Source organism: Schistocerca gregaria, chromosome 8 (assembly GCF_023897955.1).
Source record: "Schistocerca gregaria isolate iqSchGreg1 chromosome 8, iqSchGreg1.2, whole genome shotgun sequence".
Lineage (NCBI taxonomy): Eukaryota > Metazoa > Arthropoda > Insecta > Orthoptera > Acrididae > Schistocerca > Schistocerca gregaria.
The window spans coordinates 155,387,129-155,411,013 of record NC_064927.1 but is presented as its reverse complement, the minus strand read 5'-3'; the positions used below and the strand labels follow the sequence as shown (position 1 = coordinate 155,411,013).

At 40.6% G+C, this 23,885-nt stretch overlaps 1 protein-coding gene and 2 non-coding genes across 3 annotated transcripts in view; 2 read left to right on the top strand and 1 right to left on the bottom strand.

Moving 5' to 3' along the window:
• Positions 1-23,885, bottom strand: part of LOC126284273 (uncharacterized) — a 626,414-nt gene that overhangs the window by 376,279 nt on the left and 226,250 nt on the right. The window lies entirely within an intron of this gene.
• On the top strand, positions 10,037-10,108 carry Trnaa-cgc (transfer RNA alanine (anticodon CGC)). The gene has a single exon. It is a non-coding gene; the product is annotated as a tRNA-Ala (tRNA).
• Positions 11,258-11,339, top strand: Trnas-aga (transfer RNA serine (anticodon AGA)). Its single transcript has one exon. It is a non-coding gene; the product is annotated as a tRNA-Ser (tRNA).

Here is a 23,885-nt window from a genome sequence, read left to right as displayed (position 1 = left end):
ATGTTTGAAACAATGACATCGCTTTTCCCACCAAAAACTGCACTGGTATCGTTCGTGTTGCAATTACCAACACGAAAAAAATGAACTAAAAAATTTACGTCCGTGAAATAAATCTTTGGAACTCTTCAAAGTTCTCAACATCTTAAAAAAAAAAAACCAAAACTACTTTGTTGATGAAAAAGCTTTGGGGTACGCATCCCCCAGAAAAACAGCACTTCCTACACCGTATTAGGCATGTAATGTGTATTTTTGGTGTTTCCATATTTTTGCTCACTCCCTGTGCATCCGCTCGGAGGGACCCCCAACCCTCTCTACGGCCCACAGCAGGATCTCTGAGTACTTTAGAGCATTCGGTTACTTAATTTTGATACAGCCGCCTCCCGGCCACTTGCCATCTAAATGTTCACGCGAACCTTGTCCTTCGATTAATTTGTACATAAGACTAAAGCTGCCCAGAGTAACTTAATTTTACGTAACTGGAACAATTTCTAAACCCATTTCATTCTATTTATAAGACGCCAGTGCTTTGAAAGGCAAATGTATTTTTTGACAAAAGTACCGTTTAATGTTTGTAATGCGTCCCTAATCGTTGGAAATTCGTACGAAATTATAATATTCCTTAGACATATCTGTAAAATCTACAGGGTGGTCGAGAAATAACTCCCAATTGAAAGTTGTTTAACTTTTTAATACTTATCCAGTTTTCATGAAACCAAGATTTTGATCCTTACAATGGTAGAATTGTCATGCATTGCTAAAATTCAACATAAGCAGCATTATCTACCTGTTGCCGTAAACGGATGAGGATATTTAAGACAGACTTACCTAGATAATCCAGCGGTACGTTTCCAAGAATCGAATCCTCTGTTGCCCAACACTACCAATTGTGCCGGTTAACAAACCCCTCCAACATGCTTCGTTCAACCAGAGGATATTGTTGAAAATATCGGGCGAGTATTCATAGCAAGCAAGCAAGCAAGCAAGCAAGCACTGCCTCCCCACAATCCAACCGATGATCAGTTATTTAGCGATAATTCTTGGCAGTAATGTGGTTTCCATGAACTACAGTTCAGCTCTTCCTTCAGAATAGTTCGGATTGTGTGTCCACTTAAACCACCTCAGCGAATGGCTATCTTTGTGATTTCTGAGGTCTTCAAGAGAACATGTCTTGAACCACTTGCATATTCCTTCGTCCTGGACGTTGAGAGTCGACCGCTTCGCCTAACATCTGAGACATAACCTGTGTCCATTAGTATCTAGCAGCTGTTCCTTACGCTCTTTGCGTTTACAGAGGCACGGGTTCTGTTTACACTTCGCCACCATTTCTGTACTTCTGTCACAGATCGGCGTGCTGAGCCCGCTCACGCAAGGTTAGACGTTGCGCAGTGGTCCGCCACTGATATCTCCAATGATGTAAATAAGATATAATGTAATAAATTCTACCATTGTAAGGAACAAAATGTTTTTCGTTTCATCAAAATGAGTTAAGTATGAAAGTTATAAACAATTTTCAGTGGGGAGCTAAACCTCGCCCACCCTTTATATCTCGAGACAAAGGTGACGCGCTCGTCTTAACAATGTCAGTCCGAGCGAATACAGAGATCAGTTGGCGCGACGAGGAAATGTCGTAGAAGAAAGTATAATCTTTAGTATTCCAGATTTCCTTTAATTACAAGATTTATAAATTTCATGCTCCTCCAACACAAACTGTCTCACACAAACATTAATAAAGTCTGGATGACTGGTTCGCAGAGTGAAATTAACTTGAATATAATTGCAGCTTCTAAGAAGATATCCAGACTGTAACTTATTGGCAGATTAGAACTGTGCGCTGGATCAAAACTCGAACATGGGGCGTTTGCCTTAAGTGGGCAAGTGATCTACCAACTGAGGTACACAAACACGACTCACGACTCGTCCTCACAGCTTTACTTCCGCCAGTACCTCATCTCCTTCCTTTAAAACTTAACAGAAGTTGCTCTGCGTAAGTTGCTGGACTAACACTGCTGGAAGGAAGGATACTACAGAGACATGGCTTAGCCACAACCTGGGGGGCCGTTTCCATAATGAATTTTAACTCTGCACCGGAGTGTGTGCTGATAAGAAGTGTGGTAGGTAAGAAATGAGGTATTGGCAGAATTAACACTGTGAATACGGGGCAGGAGTTACGCACACATACTACGCACCTGAAGATAGGAGCAGTCGATTTCACGTCCGCAATTCGGGTGCGACGGATTGGTAGAACTCGCACGATGTTTGTTGATCGGCTTACCTTCTAGCTTGTATCGTTCCTTCGTGTTCTTACTGCATTTTATCGTTTTTTTTAAAGATTTTGCCCATGGGCGGGACACATTCATGATGTTCTCCAGGGGCCTCATCTCAAACTGATACTAAGTAAGAGCATCATCCCATTATAAAGGAAAATATTCGGGGAAAATAGCGGGGGTGTAACTAGGCTGGGACGTCCGGGGCGATGCCTTCGAAGGTAAGATGCCACCGGTATTTAAAAATTATAGGAAAAACGTGCAAAAATTAAACTGAGGAGGAGAAGTGGAACATTTTGTGAAATTAACGAGTCAAGATAAAGCCATAGCTATTGTTAAAGTATTTGAAGAATGTTTCGGAGATCGTTCTGCCGTAAATATGTGGGAATAATTTACCTACTTTGTCCAGGTCAAGGTTAGTCAGTATTAGTATACAAACATCAATTAACTGAATATATAGAACGAAAGCGACTGGACGTCAGCAAATGTAATAGCTACGACAGTGACGAAGCGTCGGTCATGAATGGCATTGGTGATAATTTGTTCCGTGTGTAATTCCAAGGTAAAGCAGACATCTAATCCAAAGTATTAGACTGACAACACACAATAAAAACTCTTACATTCATTAACGTCCTTAAGGCTCTGACAACTACAATTCGTAAGAAAGTTAAAACATAATCTCAGCCTTTTCATACTCTATATAAATCACTAGAAAGAACTGATACATCCCCTAAGGCTTTGCAGTACGACAATATGGGGGTTGCAGCTGCATATGACTTCTTAGGAACGACATTGTTAGAAGCAAAGACTGGAAGAGGAGGGTTTATCATCTCATCGAAAGACGGTCATTATATACTTCATACAGGGAAATCGGAAAACCGTCAACCGCTAAGTCGGAACGCGGACGGAAGTGTTCTTCGAGTTATCGTGGCAGACAGCGATTGAAGAGGGTTGTAAACAAAAATAAGAGAGCCACAGCTGCAAAGGTTACTGCAGAACTAAATGTCACACACGCGAACCCTGTCAGCAACAAAACAACACAAAGGGAGCTCCATAGGGGACTGAAGGGCGAGCTGAAATTCCAAAACCACTCGTCACTGATGCAAAAGCCCGTAACAGTAATACGTAGTGCCGAAGCCGTAATAACTGGACACTGGAGCAATGGAAGAATGTCACTTGGTCGGATGAATCGGTTTCACACCATTTCCAACCCCTGACGTAGTTTACGTCCCTGGAGTGAAACATGGCGGAAGTTTGGGGGTGATTTGGGCAGCCATATCATGGCATTGAATGGGCCCCATCGTTTCTTGCAAGGGCGCATTACTGGCAAGGATCGTGTGGTCATTTTGGCTGACCAGATCCATCCCATGGTATCATGTTTGTCTCACAATGGTGATACTGTGTTCCAAGACAACAGGGCCCCTGTGAACACAGCTCTCATCGCCGGGGGTACGTATTGTGAGCACAAGGATCAACTGTCGCATCTCTGCTGGCCACAAAAGTCGCTAGATCTCAATGTTATTGAGCCTTTATGCTCTACTTTAGAGAGAGCGGGCGACCGCTTATGCACTTCAGTCATCGTTACTTTTATTTAAAGCTGTTCTGATGCATTTCTAGCATTATGCTTCGGCTGTCGCAGTAGATGAGCGTTCTTTTAACAAGTCAAAAAACTAAAGTTTTACAACCTTTCATATTGTCTATTGTCTGGGTACTATTTTTACTAGTGTGTACCTACAACCACGTAATTTTGCTCTTAACGCAGATGTTTATAAGTTTGTCGTTTTGTTACTAGATGGCACTACTAATCCTCGTGTCCATCTCATTGCAGTGTCGGCTTACCTGCCGTTTACTCTGATGCCTCTTGTTCTGTGTTTGTGCCGGTCTTAGCCGGCTACAGATGTTTACTGCCGCCACTTGCAACCACGGATTTATCATTCTGTGATGACTGTCTTTTTTATTTTGATTTTTATTCTTGTCTCATGAACACAAACATTTCATTTGACGCGAGTACTGTTGCTGAACTTTTTAAGTTGGTAGGCCTACGTGATTTCATGAAAGTACAGTTTGTGGTTTTGGTTCAGAATTTTCACATGTCTATTTTATGTATATTATTTATATCTCACAATTTTTTTAGGAAACATTTACCATGAAGATAGTCTTAGAACTATAGAACCTGATCAATGTGTTTTTTTAAAAAAATTGTGTGCAACTGGTTGGCTGACTATTACATTTTATATAAAAATACCAACGTTCTATGATGAATTAGGAAAGGTTGTCCGGTTTGTAAATTTTATCAGTAGGAGAATATTGGCGTGTGTATTCAAGGGCTATTAAGAATCTTGCAAGAGAGTGACAGAAATGATGAAATATCGTGATAGAACTCAAAGAATCGCCTTACGTTTTTCAAGAACGTGATCGGAAAACCCACTCCCAGTTAAGGAACCTCGAATGCTTCAGTCCCCTATATGTCCTTCAGAACAGAGATCATGCAAATACAATAACTGAGTGCTCGCACATAGGTGCATAAGCATCCATTCTTCATTTACTACAGCCGGCCGGAGTGGCCGTGTGGTTCTAGGCGCTTCAGTTTGGAACCGCTACGGCATGGATGTGTGTGATGTCCTTAGGTTAGTTAGGTTTAAGTAGTTCTCAGTTCTAGGGGTCTGATGACCTCAGAAGTAAAGTCCTATAGTGCTCAGAGCCATTTGCACCATTTTTTTCCATTTACTACAACCGCGAATGTTTCAGTAAAAAGTACCCCTCCCATGTAATTTAAGGGACTCACAGATGTGTAAGTTATGCAGCAAATGAAAGAACACGAACTGTTGCTTTCTCTAAAATAATGGATTATTTTGCACATGGATCGAGAAAAACTCATTTTCGGTAAGGCAGGAATTCAGGTCACTAAACTTACCGTTTACTTTTTTCCATGATATTCACTGAGATTATCTATGCATTCTTGTTTTGTCTTGCAGTACAGTATTAGATGTTACCATTAACCTCCCATTCCCCGATTCTTTCACGAATCGAATGCTCATATGTAAAACTGCTTGAAACAAATTAGCTAATGTGTTAAATATTTTACGTTAAACATGTAAAACATTAACGATTGAAGGCACACTCATCAAGAATTTTTTATTTTTTTGATTATTCAGCTAGGTTAGGATTTGACTTTTTCATTTGTCAAATGGTACCCTTGGAAACCATTAAAGGGAGTCAGCAACTCTGATTCGGCAGACCGTTTTTAGCCGCTTAGTAATACAGATTTCAATTTTTGTGACATTCAGTTTTTAATTAATTAGTTTTGTTTTTTGTGTTGTGCTCTGTGCAATGATGCAGAAACGGATAGCTCCTTCACGTATGAGTAAAGCGGGGAAAATCGTTGAGATTATATTTCTCTCCACCAAACTATTTAAAAGCATGTGTGCAAGCTCTTGTGATGGGAGGGGGTCGGGGGCTGGTCGCGAAGACGATGTGTGGGCGTCGTTTTATTTAGGTGAGAATGACGAGATAGTGGGGGTAGATATGTAGGAGGGGAGGTGCCCCAAATTATGTACTTGCCTTGGGGCATCCGTACTGTATACTTCCATGAAGAATAGGAGTTAGTGTCCACATGATAAGTCTTCTCGAATACGGGCTGGTTCTAGTAGAGGATTTTATATCAAAGAAATTAAATATAATATTAGATTAGAAAGTAAATCAGTCCAATTACGATGACAGCACCACTTTTAACAACAGAAAATGACAACGGGGAGAACCATCAGTATAACGTCCAGAGAGAACGGCAGTGGACAGCAGTATACCTTGCTCTGTTTATGAACATAAAGAAAAACGTTACTTCAGAAAACAACCGTTATCTGGAGAGAAAAGGAATCGAAGACACAGAATGCGAAGAACTGCTCACACAAGGAGACAAACAGGCCTTAAAAAGAGGGTTTCCATTCAGATTTCTCGAAGATACAGAACGATCCGAATTTTGGCCACAAGGAGTAAGAGATTGTTTTCTACAACATACTATAGCGAATGAGCAGAACTGCAATAAACGCACAAACGTTCTCTTGTGGAATATCGATGGTTTAATGAAATGCGATACCAGCCATACCAATAGAGACGCTAGCAATGTTCGCCACCGTCATCCTCGCAGAACCCTTTTTAACATGGTAATACAGATTTCACTCTTTCGCGCGCAAAACCACAGGCAGACCCACAGTAGTAGTAACCATCACGCTAGACAATGCCTTGGGTTCATAAAGGAAACAATAAGAGATGGAAACAGTTACTGTGAAAACAAATCACGTCACAGTAGTAGGCAAATATGCTCAACCACAGATGACATCGAAAGAATAAGACATACCAAAACAAACGATGACCAACATAAGAATAATCCATGCTGACGATCTCAACGCAAGGATAGACATACCAAACATTAAAATAGAACTGATCCTAGAAACTCGACGAAGAGCATATAGCCTCACCAGCAAACCCAACCTGAAATCTACATAGCGCCCAATGGAACCAGCACAAAAGATCTCTTATTATTCAGAGGCGAAGGGAAAAAGGCAATTAACCAAAAAGCATTCTGGACATGAACGGTAGCACCGATAAGTAAACATACACCAGTCACAACTGCTTTTGAATTTAATAAGCTATTGCAAACGACCAAGCCCAAGTGTGTAAGGAGTCATCCAGGAAATTAGGCATAGAGGAATTAAGAGAGAGTCAAGGAAGAATAGAAGAAGAAAGACGTCAAATACAGCTACACCAGGCAATGGAAGCAGTGGAAATAAGCACAATGACTCTGCAATATTGTCAAACAAAAATAGGAGATAGGAAATCTCAACCTTAGTTCGACAAAGTGTGTTAAGATCCGTCTGCACTACACCGGACCAAAACCACGCCACAATATGACGTGTCACTATATGCCTGGCACAGAAAGAACACTAAAAGACAAGGCGGACCACCGAGAAGAATAAGCTTGACTATGAGCAGAACGCACTCAGAGACCTATACGTAGCGCTCGGAAAACCACAAGGAGTCTCATGGACACAGGTGAAAAGCATTTTGAAGCCATCCTAAACCTGCAATACAAGGAAACAGCCTACGATCACAGTGCAATGGAAGCAATAGAAAGCTGCATCCCGACAACAAGATTAGAAATATGCCAAGCGATAACAAAGTAAGAAACCACAGCAACTGCAAGAGCACGGGAAAAATACCAGAACAATGGAGAATATCAGCGATGAAAAGCCTTCTCGAAGCGAAAGGAGACAGCGGCAAACCGGACTCATACAAAGACATAGCCCTCCAGAACACAGATTTCAAATTTTTCATGGAAGTATTAAGCAGCAGGCTTACCGCTGAATCCGATGTCCAAATACCAGAAAACGAATTTGATTTCAGAAAGGGAAACAGCACCATACATACAGAGAACTTTTTAATAGAGCAAGATCCTCTAAGATATCCAAGGAAAAATACTTTGTAGTCTATGAAGATTATAGGAAAGATTTCGACTCTATTAACAGAAAAACACTCATCCAAAAACTCAGCCTGTTGATTAGAGACATCACTAAACAACGAAAGTATTTCCAGACATCCTAAGATATAACCACATCCAAATATCTGACCGTATCCAAGAATTTAACACAGACAAATCGTGTACTAAGAGACGCAACCAGTCTGACATTGCTAGCAGGCATAACGGTTATCATGGACAGGTCTGGAGTACACATACTTTGTGGATGATACGGTAATACATGACATGACTCAACACATTCGTAAAAGAAAGAGCAACATCACTTTTACAGCATGCAACAGCCACGAGAACTCTCAATAAAAATGACAGTGACACTATTCAAAACGATCATAGCACCAGTAGCAATTTACAGGATCCATATAAACTGGGACAAAATAAAAGTCTTAAGACCTTGTGGCATTAGATAGTCAAATTAAGCTGTGGGAAACGAATCCCGGGCGTCGGGAAGACAGCGCCATCAAGAGTGTCTTACGTCTGGGTCAAGAAACTTTCTTTATAGAAGACGTAAGAATTCTGATGCTCCTGCCCAAAATGACCTACGAAAGTACGCGCCAAATACTAATAGAAAATACAACTGTATCTGGAACGACTTCTGCTCAACCAACGCCATAATGAGAGAATAGAAACGGTCAAACTGCGAACTCTAACAGTTGATAATCGAATATGCAGGTTTTGCAAAAAACAAGAGTTTCTACAAGCCAAAGACTGCATGTTTGAACTATGCAATGACCATCATGATCTATATCATGCAAAAATATGCAGAAAGAAAACAGTGCCAATAATGTAACTAGAAGCAGAGTAATGAAACTCAGCTTTGTATTTGCATATTGTGCAAATATTATATTTTCATTAATAATAATAACAGTAAGAGGCTGTTAGTTTGCACTTACTTGATTTCGTTTGATTTGTGAATATTTTCTAGATTGCTACTGTATATAGACATAATTCGTTAGCCATATGGATCAGTCATACTACACTTTTCTTGAGAGTGAGATCTCTGCTTCCTTACTGAGAACGATTTACTGCTCAAAGGATTAGCGTGGTTACGATGGAGCTAGTTTATTTCCTTTGTTTGGTTTGGGCAATTTCAGCAGTTCTTTACACCACTTGTAATGTTATTCACATTGCTCATTTTCTGAATGCGCCAGTAAACGATTAATTAAGAATATTGCTTCATCTTCTTTTCTGGAGTAGCACTAAAAAACACCGAACATGTATTTTCCTTTCAAAGTCAGCCTTAAATGATCTTATTTTCTAAAGGTGTCGAAAGTTTTTTAAAAGACGATCTTACTAAAAAAATCAAGATTCTGCGTTATACCCTTTAGCTGTGTAAGTGTGCTGAGATTGTCTGCTGTTAGGTTTTTTGCTTGGTATTAATTAATACTTGTTTTGCAGCAGGCGCTATTAGTTTAATAGTAGATGCTTCCTGATACTGTTTGTGCACCATATATGCCTTTTTTAGCAGCTGTTCTGTTAGCATATTTTTGTAGAGCTAGATCAAATAGTCAAACTTCCTATAATCTATCCTTATCCACAGTGAATTATTGTAGCTCTTATCTAGTTTGCTGTACACTTACACACAAACTTCACTTTTTTCCTATGTCCTTGCACTTTGACGCTTATAAATTTGAGTCGTTGTTGGGTTACTGGAGTAATTATTTCTGTTACTTAGATTCCGAGAAATATATTAAAAACGTTTCTCTGGATGTTCTGTGAATGTGATTTTTATTGGTCCTACAAACTTCCTTTTGTACAGCTAAGTACCTGGAATATAGGACACTGCAATCCGACTACAATGTAAACTATTAATAGGTTATGCAGTAAACACACACAGTAGCTGGCATAGTATCTACATAATGTTACATAAAGCACAATCGATTAAAATACATACACCAGAGTTAAAAAATACAGTTTTGTGGCATAAATATTAGATCGTACATCAGCAGTTTTCAATTCTAATTTGCTTTCAAACGCTAATTTCTAATTCTAGTTTCTCTTAAAGTGATACATAAAATTTATCATTCACACGATGAACTTTTGACCACTGCTCATAGACATACTCAGTCATACTATAGAATTATTATTGTGTAAATAACTTTTTAGGGTTGCAGGGAATTTTTGAGATTTCGTAAGTCTGTTGACAATGATAGTTTTAACTTGGTAGCAGAGTAGAGCATCATCCCATTTTGCACATGATCAATTTCTGGGACTACAGTTCCTGGCGGAAGTTGGTCGTGCAGGGGGTGTAACTCAGATGTAGAGTGTCTGCTTCGCATGCAGAAAGTCCTGGGTTCAAATCCCAGCTCCTCCAAAATTTTTGCTCATTTTATTTTGTCATTGATATTTGCCGCAAGTTGATATACTGATCAACATTTCACACTTGGAAATTGACGACGGTATCTTTTCCAATGTCATCGGCAAAAGCCACTAACTTTCAGAGTTTGCCGAGTGGCGTCGCCTCTGTTCACTTTCGTTTAAAGCCCTGACCCTATCCAGAGGATTACTTCCGTTTGTTCGTTTTTAATCACAGTTCAGAAGACAGTGTTCTATTTTGGCGTTAACAAGAACGTAGTAACTTCGTTTTTTTAACTCTACGGGAATGGTAACATAAAGCAGGTACGAAAGTTCCTGAAAACATTTCCGCACCAGTCAAAAGCATTTTACTTACGCCAGCTGTATAACTTGTAAGGAAAAACCTGAAGTGTTTAGCCATGAAACATTTTTTTCCCGTGGTATGGAGAATGAAAACGATCAGTTATGGAATGGTAGCCAAAGCGCATGGATATGTCAACGCAAGCGGCGGAATGCCTTTGCTGCCGATCTATTAAACCCTTAAAGTTGGCACTCGGCGCCCTGACTGATGGGAGCCGCTGTAAATGGGAAATGACTTTACAGTCATCAGCCACCGCGCCGAGTGTCAACTTTATTTGTGCGTAACACTATTAAGACTTAAAATGAAAAGCGGAAAGTGATTAGTAAGGTATAAACCCAAACTAAGGAAAAACACGAAAGTTGCAATAACACTAACTTCTATTACTATTACTTTGAGAAGTTAGTTATTTGTGCAAATGAAGCTTCTGACAATGCAAATGACTTTGCAACGCTATACGGATTTTGCGGTCTCCGTAAACTTCAACTCATTTTTATGACGGAATTACGTAAAAAAGTGAATACATATAATTATTAACTCGCTAAGAACTTCTGCTACCACGAAGCACATATCATTTCTAATAAGTAGTCTTGGAGAACCGCTAAATACCAAATCCACTAGTATTCCACTCGCCGGCAAGAACAGCTGCAAATTCCATCGACAACAGTAGTGATTAACGGAACAGACACACAGCAACGTTGAAAATAATAAGCAGCATAATGAGTGTATTCAATAACAATTAAATCTTACATAATGAAAGAAGCAACCACCGGACAACAATTTCTAAACTGGTGCGGTAGGTGCTGTGTGGCAGTCGTGGCCGAGTGGTTAAGGCGTCTGACTAGAAATCAGATTCCCTCTGGGAGCGTAGGTTCGAGTCCTACCGACTGCGAAAATTTTTGTCGCGTCGTCATCTGGTATTATGGCTAAAAGCGACAATGATAAAGGAATCAGCACAGTTAACCAAATTTTAACAATCTGACAACAGCCGACGTTTGTAGCTACTTAAACTTGAACAAACTAAATCGCTCCTCATATTTTTATAATACACTTTTTTTATTTGATAATAGTAAAGTGATATATAACTGTACTAAAGTGAATTAATAACAGTGACATTTTTCCATTATAGCTGCTAGTGAGCCACTGGGCGGGACGAACTAGAAGCGGCAGCGCCGTTGATGAATTTTATGGTTATCAACGTCAAGGACTTCCAGTTTTCGGATAGTTCTTGAAAATACTGAAAAGTATGTATCATTAAGCAACAGTTCAGTTCTAATGTATGTGTCTGTGTGATTTGGGCTCAAACACGTCGCTGCGAACCGCTCCGACCAGTGAGTGGGGCAGAGTTACCGGCGGAAGCGCAGATGCCCGCTGACTGCCTATCTTTGAATAACTCGGATTTGTAGAATAGGATACATTAGGTATTCAACTTGATTTCATTCTGTCATCGAGTTTAAAGGTGCTGAAAATTAAACAAACACCTGAAGGACGAACAAACGACGGGGCAATCGCTACAACTGTGATCCGAGCAAAACGTGTAATGAGGAAATGTAAAAGTGACGAAGTGGACCATAACATGGACTGGGCAAATGATACTGAAGGGGAGAATGTCCCGATGCAGGCCACGGCGAGTACAACGGTGCCGGCAACATTGTAGACGTAGAAGGCATTTCAGGAAAGAATAGCCCTCTGCCTGACTTACTCAGTTGTGCGAATGTCAGTTAAGCGTTCTCTCTCCTGTGTTACCATGAAGTACCCATTGTAATGTGAGTCATGGAGATTTGCGTGATTACTGACAATTTATTCCTCTTATCCTCCACAACCATGGATCAGATGTATAGTATAACAACCTTAAACATCAATAGAATGCAACCCCTGGCGAAAGTTAGTGTTTTGAAGGAGTTTCTATGTGAATCAGACACGGATTTGGCAATGTTACAAGAAGTAAATCTTAAGGAACCTCGCATTCCAGGCTATCAAGAGAATCTTAAAGGTGGAACTGTGTACTTCGTGACAAGGACCAGACACCAAATTTCAATTTTTCTTGTGAACACTCTGAAACGGAAACAGCTGGAAGGTCATCAAGTAAGAGCAAGACTTCACGATGCCGTGCAAGGAGAACAAACCTCTATATATCATGTGATCAATGTGAGGAAGGGGCAATTTAGGAAAATAACCGAACTAAGATCTTCTGAAGACATTACTGACGCAGCAAAGTGATATCGAGAACGAAATTCACAAATATTTCATACTTATTAGGCAGTACGACAACGGATATACCCGCGGACAATGACGGGATTAACACGCAGGCTCAACCTGGTAGAAGCAAACAACCTGTTAACTCAAATTACAGAAGAGGTCGCAGACGCTATAACACGAAGCCTGAAAAACGGGTCTCCTGGACCTGACTGCATTCCGACGGAGTTCTATCAAATGTTCAGAAGGCAGTGGATCCTCAAATTAACGTCTCTCTATAACGAAATAAAGAATCCTGCGAATGGCGTCCCACACGACTTTCTAGAAGGAACCATAGTTTCAATCCCGAAACATCCTGCAGAAAACTCGGTAACAAATTTCAGGCATTTCACTCTCCTAAAATCTAGCTATAAAATATTTGCCCGCATCATAAATAAAAGATTAAAATCAGTACTGAACAGTCACTGTATCATACCAATCGAACGTAGGAAAAGACAGGTCCATCTACTACATACTGTCCAACTACAGAGATACTATGCCCATTGATGCAGCCTGTAAAATAAAGTGCGCCATCGTATTATTGGACTTCGAGAAAGCGTTCGATAGAGTCGATCATGATTATCTTTTTCACACCATGCGTGCCATGAACCTTCGTCAATATTTTATCGACATTACTACATATCTTCTGCAGAAGTCAACATCAACAATTATGATAAACGGTCGATATAGTAGGCCCATTGCAATGAGAAGTTCGGCGGTTCTAGGCGCTCAGTCCGGAACCGCGAGACTGCTACGGTCGCAGGTTCTAATCCTGCCTCGGGCATGGATGTGTGCGATGTCCTTAGGTTAGTTAGCTTTAAGTAGTTCTAAGTTCTATGACCACAGATGTTAAGTCCCGCAGTGCTCAGAGCCATTTGAACAATATTTTTGAAAAGTTCGGTGCGACATGGGTGCCCGATGTCTGCAACTCTTTGCAATAGCAATCGAGCCATTACTTTTTTGCCTGTGCTACAACCTCCAAGGACTCGATACAAGCGGCCGCAGGATTGTCTGCAGGCATATGCCTACGACGTTGCATTTGCTAAAGACAACGACGAAATACAGAAAGCGCTCGAAATAATAAACAAATATGAACTAGTATCTGGGTAGAAACTGAAAAGAAATAAGTCTAGCTTAATGAATATTTTAAGTGGATTAGGAGTTCTCATTAATGGACCAAGAAACGAAACTGTCACCATGAAGTATCTTAGGGTGGAATATACAAAGAATATCTGACAGACCATCGCAGTTAATTACAGAAGAATCCTTACCACCATCCGTGCATGAATAAGTCAACACAATCTTCGTAGTCTTGATGAAATTCAAGGAGTATCTCCCGTGAACACCTAATTATCCTCTAAAACAAATTACGTGGCGCAAGCCCTGCCAATGTTGACAGAAGTGGCGAACAGGATTTTGGCTGCTTTTGGACACTTCGTCAGCCGCGGCTATATCTACGAAGTCAAATACCAACTGTTGACTCTACCGACTGACAAAGGTGTATTGACTCTTACAGCCATGTACAATTAAGCAAAAGCATTGTACGTCTGTAAAACATATAGACTGTGGAAGCTGTCAGTCAGTAGTGTTGCCCGCTCTTCTGTTAAATGAAATAGCGCCGACCAGCTAGGACGCCCCAATTGACATTCACCACATCCAAAATGAAGTTAACCACCTAAAACATTGCTTCGTAGAATATAGATACATTAGACTGGGAACACCCGAGAAAAATGTCATCAATGTGAAGAAAATCTAACAAAACTTAATGAACTTTCAGACCAAGAACATCATAGAACAAAAATACGTCGGTCACTCTTGGCATGATATCTGGAGGAACATAATCCAGACGCATTCACCAACTAAAGTGCGGTCATTGTGGTATTATTTTGTGAATAGGAATTTTCCAACGAATTCCAGACTACGTTCCATTCATCTGGAGGATTCCCCTTTGTGTGCCACTGGTAACCTGATTGACACAGATGAACATAAATTTGTGAACTGCAAAGAACATACGGTTGTCAATCAGAAAAAAATTAGCAACTATGCAGAGAAAACTGCCGTATTTGATAACGCTAACATGCCTTTTATACCCGGAAGAAGAACTATACCCCGCCCCGAAGAACAATGCCGTCAGCTGGTTGAAGGGACACGCGGTATTTTACCTACTGTCTAGTAAAGGAAAGAGCGAAGGAGATTTTTATACGTACATTTGCGACGACCACCACCACAAGCTACTACGCATCGACAGTTACCATGATACATACGCCAACTTCCTCAGAAGAACCGTCATATGAAGTCCAATTTTCGATGATGCGATTCAGAACATGGAAAAACGAGAGAAAATATGATCTATGGAAAAACACGTACGATCAAACGACGAGCATGTTTTGTTTTCACGAAGGCTCCCAGTAATGTAAAAGATTATCTTTAGGTCTGTGTCACTTTAATAAGCACTTTCATAATGTTGTTGTAACTATTTCTGAATTAAGAACAAAAAGTTATTAAGGTGTCTGACTATAAATAAAGATTCCTTCTTGGAGCGTAGGTTCGAGTCCTACCGTCTGCGAAAATTTTTATCGCGTCATCGTCTGGTATTACAGCTAGAAGTGACAATGATGGACTCAGATAGTCCGTAAACTTGACCAAATTTTAACAATCTGACACATAGCCGACGTTAAATAGCTAGTTAAACTTGAACATTGAACAAACTAAATCGTTCCTCATATTTTTGTAACCCTGCACTGATATGATAATAGTAAAGTGATAAATTTACTAAAGTGAATTAACAAGTCCTATTTTTCCATTATAGCTGCGAGTGGGTCGCGGAGCGGAACGAACTCGAGGTGGCAGCGTCGTTGATGGATTTTGTGGTTACCAACGTCAAGGACATGCAGTGTCCTAATAGTCCTGGAAAATACTGAAAGGTATATATCATTTAGCAACAGTTCAGTTCTAAATTTGTGTCCGAGTGGTTTTGACTCAAACACGTCCCTGTGCACCGCTCCACTAGCGAGTGGGGCAGAGCTAGCGGCGGCAACGCAGATGCCCGCTGAATGCCCATCTTCGAACTCCAATTTGTAGAATATGATACACTATGCATTCAACTGAAGTTCATTCTGTCGTCGAATTTAAAGACAAACTCGTGAAGGACGAACAAACGACGGGGCAATCGCTAAAACCGTGATCCCACCAGAACGTGTAACGAGGAAATGTAAAATTGTCGAAGTGGATCATAACATGGACTGGGTGAATGATACTGAAGGAGAGGTTGTTCCGATGCAGGCTGTCGGCGAGTACAACGGTGCTGGCAGATGACGTAGGCGTAGAAGGCGCAGCGACTGAAATTCGTTCAGGAAAGTATCGCCATCTGTTTGACTCAGTTATGCGAATGTCATTTCAGCGTTCTCTCTGTCGCAATGAAGTAAATCTTAAAGATCTTCATATTCCATGCTGTCAAGAGATCTTTAATGCGGCATCTGTAAATTCACGTGGGATAGCTTTTCTAGTTATAGAGGGCATACATGTTGCAAATGTAAAATATTTAGAATCAGGAAGAGGGCTTAGTTGTCAGATATTTTATTTGAAATTTACTAATATTTCTGCTCCATCCGCACTATGTGTTTAATAAGTCACAGCTGCAAAATACTAACGCGAATTCTTTACAAACGAATAGAAAAACTGGTAGAAGCTGACCTCGGGGAAGATCAGTTTGGATTCTGCAGAAATATGAGAACACGTGAGGCAATACTAACTTCACGACTTCAGAAGCTAGATTAAGAAAAGGCAAACCTACGTTTCTAGCATTTGTAGACTTAGAGAAAGCTTTTGGCAATGTTGACTGGAATACTCTTTCAAATTCTGAAGGTCGCAGGGATAAAATACAGCGAGCTAAAGGCTATTTGCAATTTGTACAGAAAGCAGATGGCAGTTATAAGGGTCGAGGGACATGAACGGGAAGCTGTAGTTGGGAAGGGAGTGAGACGGGGTTGTAGTCTCTCCCCGATGTTGTTCAATCTGTATATAGAGCTAGCAGTAAAGGGAACAAAAGAAATATTCGGAGTAGATATTAAAATCGATGGAGAAAAAATAAAAACTTTGAGGTTCGCCGATTACATTATAATTCTGTCGGAGACAGCAAAGGAATTTGAAGAGCAGTTGAACGGAATGGACAGTGTCTTGGAAGGATATAAGATGAACATCGACAAAAGAAAAACGAGTATAATGGAATGTAGTCGAATTAAATCGGGCGATGCTGAGGGAATTTGATTAGGAAATGAGACACTTACAGTAGTAAAGGAGTTCTGCTATTTGGGGAGCAAAATAACTGACGATGGTCGAAGTAGAGAGGATATAAAATGTAGACTGGCAATGGCATGGAAAGCGTTTCTGAAGAAGAGAAATTTGTTAACATCGAGCATAGATTTACATGTCAGGAAGTCGTTTCTGAAAGTATTTGTATGGAGTGTGGCCTTGTATGGAAGTGAAGCATGGACGATAAATAGTTGAGACAAGAAGAGAATAGAAGCTTTCGAAATATGGTGCTACAGAAGAATGCTGAAGATGAGCTGGGTACATCACATAACTAATGAGGTAGTGAATAGGATTGGGGAGAAGAGGAGTTTGTGGCAAAACTTGACTAGAAGAAGGGATCGGTTGGTAGGACATGGTCTGAGGCATCAAGAAATCACCAATATAGCATTGGAGGGCAGTGTGGAGGGTGAAAATGGTAGAGGGAGACCAAGAGATGAATACACTAAGCAGATTCAGAAGGATGTAGGCTGCAGTAGGTACTGGGAGATGAAGAAGCTTGCACAGGATAGAGTAGCATGGAGAGCTGCGTCAAACGAGTCTCAGGACTGAAGACCACAACAACATGCTCCATCTGGTAATAATTCCAAACAGGAACTGGCCGGATGGCGCCAAATACATAATAGTTGGAGATTGGAACTGTGTACTTAGTATTAAGGATAGGACACCAAATTTCAATTTTTCTCGTGAACACTGATTTACTTAGTCTCCAAATGAAGGATGTTTGGGAACTCATATATTGATCTATTGTTAAGTTTACGTTTCTCACCAACGTGTACTAGCAAGCCGTTTGGACAGAAAATGTATAACACTTAATCTGGAACGAAATGTTTCTTCGGCTGATATAATCCCAGCTAGTTTAACAGATCACTGTGCAGTAAAATGCATTAAATTGAGGTGTAATCATTGGAAGCTGAAAGCGAGTATACTGGACGACAACGAGTTAGAAGAATGCGTAAGAGTCATTTGGGGCGCATGCCTCAGAGTCCGTCCTAGGTACAACACTGATGTTGCCTCGTGGACATCATGTGCAAAGAAGTAGTGAAGATCTGCAGTGATTTAGTAGGTATGGGAAATAGAGTGCTCAGTTAAGAAGCGAGATAGAATTTTACTACATGTGTCTCAAGGAGCTCTACAATCAGCCTTCGGATTCCCCTGCGCACTACATGGAAATTAAAATGATCAAAGCGCAACTGATAGCTTCAAAACGAAAACAGGTCGAAGATCTAACAATACGATCTAAGCCCAGAAAGACCCTTCAAGAAGAGAGCCCCGTTATACTACCTGTTGAGGCTCGCGCGGAGTAAGCGGAAGTCTTTCATTGACAAAATGATCCTTGGAGACGATGTGTTGTTGGAAGAACAAAATGACATAATCAGTGGGATACTCCGCTCCTTCTCGGAAGTGTACTGTGGAACTGCTTACAAGGAGTACTCGGTAGGCGAGCTGCTTGAAGGGATCAGTGAGTGTGTCTCACCAGAAGAAAACACGGATGTTGTGACATGCTTCGCAAGTGAAGATCTATTGGACATAGTAATTGCTACAGCTTCGAAGAAAACATCTGGTCCGGACGGTTTGTCTGTTGAATTTTATAGAAAATTCTGGCATATTTTCGGTGGCAAATTTACAGATATTGTAAATGAATATGAAATGGAGAGCCAATTCCAGAGATTTTAAAGAAAGTTTTACAATGCTTCTTAAAAAATGGAAGCGTACCAAAGATAATGAAGCACTCCCAATATGCTTGCTGAACGCAGACTATAAGCTGACAGCCCGTGCCATCAAATCACGCGTCACGAACGATCTGAAGCGCAAATAAGAAGAGACCAAATCTATCTACCGGGCTGCAGTATCATTGCAACCGCGAGTACAGAGAGATTATCACCACTTTATCTACGATAAACTTCGAAGGAGCCCAGTATTTAATGATTTCGCAAAAGTGTTTGACCGTGTGAGTCATAAATACCTGTTCAAGACATTGTTTAAAATAGTTTTTTCAAAGAGATTCGTGCAACTAATGGGAAATGGCCTGTGCACAAAACAAACCGACATTCAATGAGGTGTTTCACAAGCAATGTTGATCTTTGTCATAACGTTAGCCCCATTGTTAAGGAAGTTACACAGCGACTTGGAAGGCATCACTGTTATTGGCAAAAAAAAGTTACAACGCCTATGCTGACTGACTTAGGTCTGTTAAACAGGAGAGGAGAAGATCTGAGTGTTTCAAAACTGCAGTGGACCAGTACCGTCAGACCTCAGGAACAATTATCAGTGAGACCAAAAGTTTCTTGCTTAACTTGGGAGTTTTCGCACAGATGAAATTAGACTGGTCAAAAAATGAGAGCAACAGTCATCCCTAGGTATCGTCTTCCATAAGTGCCATCTTAAAATGACTGTCATAAATTGGAAGCCAATGTTACGTAATATTAGATCAGCCACACGAGACGAGATGCAGAAACACAAGCGTCCTGCAGGAAGTTCAACATGTTAATATATCCCTTCTAGCAAAAGCACTTTATTTAGGACAATATTTGCCAATCCGCAAAAAGATAGTGAAGTGATAATGACTGAAGTATGTGGTTATATATGGCAAGGGCAACCATACCGTGTCCCATCTACCGTTTTAACACTTAAAGATGGGCGAAGGGGCCTAGGTCGTATAGATATTCACACAAAAATCTAGTATTTAGAGAGATATTTAGAGTGCACTGAAAACAATCCGGACACCGTCACTACTGCACTGCTGAAAGCGTCAGAGCTCAAGAGCCATGATCCGCGGACGAATATCGCATCGATCAGTCCTAAATTAAAATATGTACGACAATTTTAAATAGACCTAAGTTACATCAGAATCAAGCAAAGAAATCAGTCAAACGCAACCAACCCTTCGATCGTAGAAGTGATAATGGAAAAATATGTAACGGAAATAAATTGCACAGCAACATACATATAAGAATTGGAAGATAGTCTGGTAAAATCTCGCCACAAATGTCCTATCAAGTGAGTGAAGGACTTATGGTAGAGTCGTCTCTAATGTAAAAAGTACAAATTAGACTCGATATTATTGGTTTATGTAACATACTAAGCAAAGAAGGGAAAGCAGAAAGGTGGAGGGAGTATATAGAGGGTCTATACAAGGGCGATGTACTTGACGACAATATTATGGAAATGGAAGAGGATGTAGATGAATACGAAATGGGAGATACGATACTACGTGAAGAGTTTGACAGAGCACTGAAAGACCTGAGTCGAAACAAGGCCCCCGGAGTAGACAACATTCCATTGGAACTACTGACAGCCTTGGGAGAGCCAGTCCTGAGAAAACTCTACCATCTTGTGAGCAAGATGTATGAGACAGGCGAAATACCCTCAGACTTCAAGAAGAATATAATAATTCCAATCCCAAAGAAAGCAGGTGTTGGCAGATGTGAAAATGACCGAACTATCAGTTTAATAAGTCACAGCTGCAAAATACTAACGCGAATTCTTTACAGACGAATGGAAAAACTAGTAGAAGCCGACCTAGGGGAAGATCAGTTTGGATTCCGTAGAAATGTTGGAACACGTGAGGCAATACTGTCTCTACGACTTATCTTAGAAGCTAGATTAAGAAAGGGCAAACCTAGGTTTCTAGCATTTGTAGACTTAGAGAAAACTTTGACAATGTTGACTGGAATACTCTCTTTCAAATTCTGAAGGTGGCAGGGGTAAAATATAGGGAGCGACAGGCTATTTGCAATTTGTACAGAAACCAGATGGCAGTTATAAGAGTCGAGGGACGTGAAAGGGAAGCAGTGGTTGGGAAGGGAGTGAGACAGGGTTGTAGTCTCTCCCCGACGTCATTCAATCTGTATATTGAGCAAGCAGTAAAGGAAACAAAAGAAAAGCTTGGAGTAGGTATTAAAATCCATGGAGAAGACATAAAAACTCTGAGGTTCGCCGATGACATCGTAATTCTATCAGAGACGGCAAAGGAGTTGGATGAGCAGTTGAATGGAATGGACAGTGTCTTGAGAGGAGTATTTAAGATGAACATCAACAAAAGCAAAACGAGGATAATGGAATGTAGTCGAATTAAGTCGGGTGATGTTGAGGGAATTAGATTAGGAAATGAGACATTTAAAGTAGTAAAGGAGGTTTGCTGTTTGGGGATGGTCGAAGTAGAGAGGATATAAAATGTAGACTGGCAATGGCAAGGAAAGCGTTTCTGAAGAAGATAAATTTGTTAACATTGTGTCTAGATTTAAGTGTTAGGAAGTCATTTTTGAATGTATTTGTATGGAGTGTAGTCATGTATGGAAGTGAAACATGGACGATAAATAGTTTGGACAAGAAGAGAATAGAAGCTTTCTAAATGTGGTGCTACAGAAGAATGCTGAAGATTAGATGGGTAGGTCTCATAATTAATGAGGAAGTACTGAATAGGATTGGGGAGAAGAGAAGTTTGTGGCACAACTTGACCAGAAGAAGGGATCGGTTGGTAGGACATGTTCTAAGGCATCAAGGGATCACCAATTTAGTATTGGAGGGAATCGTAGAGGGAGACCAAGAGATGACTACACTAAGCAGATTCAAAAGGATGTGGGTTGCAGTGGGTTCTGGGAGATGAAGAAGCTTGCACAGGATAGAGTAGTATGGAGAGCTGCATCAAACCAGTCTCAGGACTGAAGAACACAACAACAACAGTAACATAAATCTGCCGGCCGGAGTGGCCGAGCGGTTCTAGGTGCTACAGTCTGGAACCGTGCAACCGCTACGGTCGCAGGTTCCAATCCTGCCTCGGGCATGGATGTGTGTGATGTCCTTGGGTTAGTTAGGTTTAAGTAGTTCTAACTTCTAGGGGACTGATGACCTCAGAAGTTAAGTCCCGTAGTGCTCAGAGCCATGTGAACCATTTGACACAAATCTGTCAAAAATACCTTCTTGTTAACACACTTTCACACAGATTTACATGTGATCGCTGTTTAGACGTGTGAACGAAAAATAGCTTTGCTAAAACGAACTGATAGTAAATATGTAGAAATTTCTGACTCGTTGGATCCAGATCAGGTAGCTTATACCTAAACGAAAAACTACGCCATACGGTGGCTTTTAGGAAATTGTCAATTATTGACAAGGAAGGAGATGACAGCCTACAGGAGTTCCAAACTTAGAACGAAAAAGTATTTTTGCACACTCTCATTGAAGGATCACAAAAAAACAATTTGGAAATACGCTAGACGTCCATTTCCAAAAGTTGGGTGTTGGATAAACATGTATGTGCTCAATTTATTGTTATGGAACTTGTAGGGGTGATAGCAACAAGTAGGGGATATCTGCTGGGGGCGAAGTACAGTGGTGACTTCGTGGTCCCCGCGGCTGCTACTGTAGCCGCGAAGGCCTCAGGAGAAACCTGAATGTCATACCTCACACCCTTGTTTGGTGGCACTGGAAGTAGTCAGAAAGAAATTAAAACTCGAACTAAAGACTTGAAGAATTTATGTTAACTGTAGAGAGATCCTATAAGCAGAAATCCATAGGTCGCTGGTTCGAATGTGGACTCCAGGAAACATTTTTATAGCTACAGCTTGGAAGGACAATTGACAAGTTAACGTTTGCTCTTCGCGCGGGACGGGAATTCTCCTTCATCGGACTGAATCTTTACCAGGGCGACGGTCATTATCACAAGGGGCAGCCCGAAGCCTTGACGTGAAATGAGACGATTATGGTTATTTATAGAGACAAAATGAGTAATATATGAATGAATGAATATTAATATGTACTCAGTTATATTGTTGCCACAATACAGTTGAAATGTTTGTTTTGCACTACTGAAAGTTTTGTAATACATGCATTATTTTGTACTCTATGGTGACAAACCTATTTGATATGCTAAAAATAAAGTGATCAAGGTGTCTGACGAGAAATCAGATTCCCTTTGCGAGCGTAGGTTAGAGTCTTACAGACAGCGAAAATTTTTGTGGCCTCATCACCTGCTATTACGGGTAAAAGTGACAATGGTAAACGAGTCAAGACAGTTATGTAACGTTAACCAAATTTTAATCATCTGACAACATAGCTGGCGTTAAATAGCTAATTAAACTTGAGCCTTGAGCAGACTAAAACGCTCCCCATATTTTGATGTTTATACATTATACATAACTTTACTAAAGTGAATTAACAACAGTGATTCTTTCCATTATAGCTGCGAGTCTTGGAACGGAATGAACGAGGCGGAAGCGCCGTTTATGGACTTCAGGGTTACCAACGTCAAGGTCTTGCAGTTTTAGGATAGCTGTGGGAAATATTGAAAAATGTATGTAGCAACAGTTCTAAATTGTGTGTCCGAGTCGCTCTGGCTCCAACACGTCCCTGCCCACTGCTTCGACGAGCGAGTGGGGCAGAGTAATCGGCAGCAGCGCAGATGCTCGCTGACTGCCTATCTTTGAAGAACTCAGATTTGTAGGATGGTACACTACATATTCACCTGAGTGTCATTGAGTTTAAAAATACTGAAAATTGCGACAAACTCGAGACTGCCGTTGACAATACTAGGATATTCAAGCACATTTACGGATTTATTTGTAACGTTGCTCTGTAGCGCATGCAGGTTACGGAATCCGGAATATAACAGTTTAAAATGTGTGTTTCGAATGTCCAAATGAGATGATAGCGCGGTACCTAAAACAGTACGGTACTGTTTCGAAAACCAAACGTGTTATATGGCGTGGCACTTCCCAACATGAAATTGACAGTGATGTACAAATCATTTGGATGGAATTACACATTAGATCTTATGCATTAATTGCGGGAAACCGAGCGTTTATAAGTTACCTTGAGCAATTGCAGAAGGTTCCATTTGAAGAGTACCGATGCGTTTCCTCCCCGGAATGAAATGATACTTCAATGGATACAA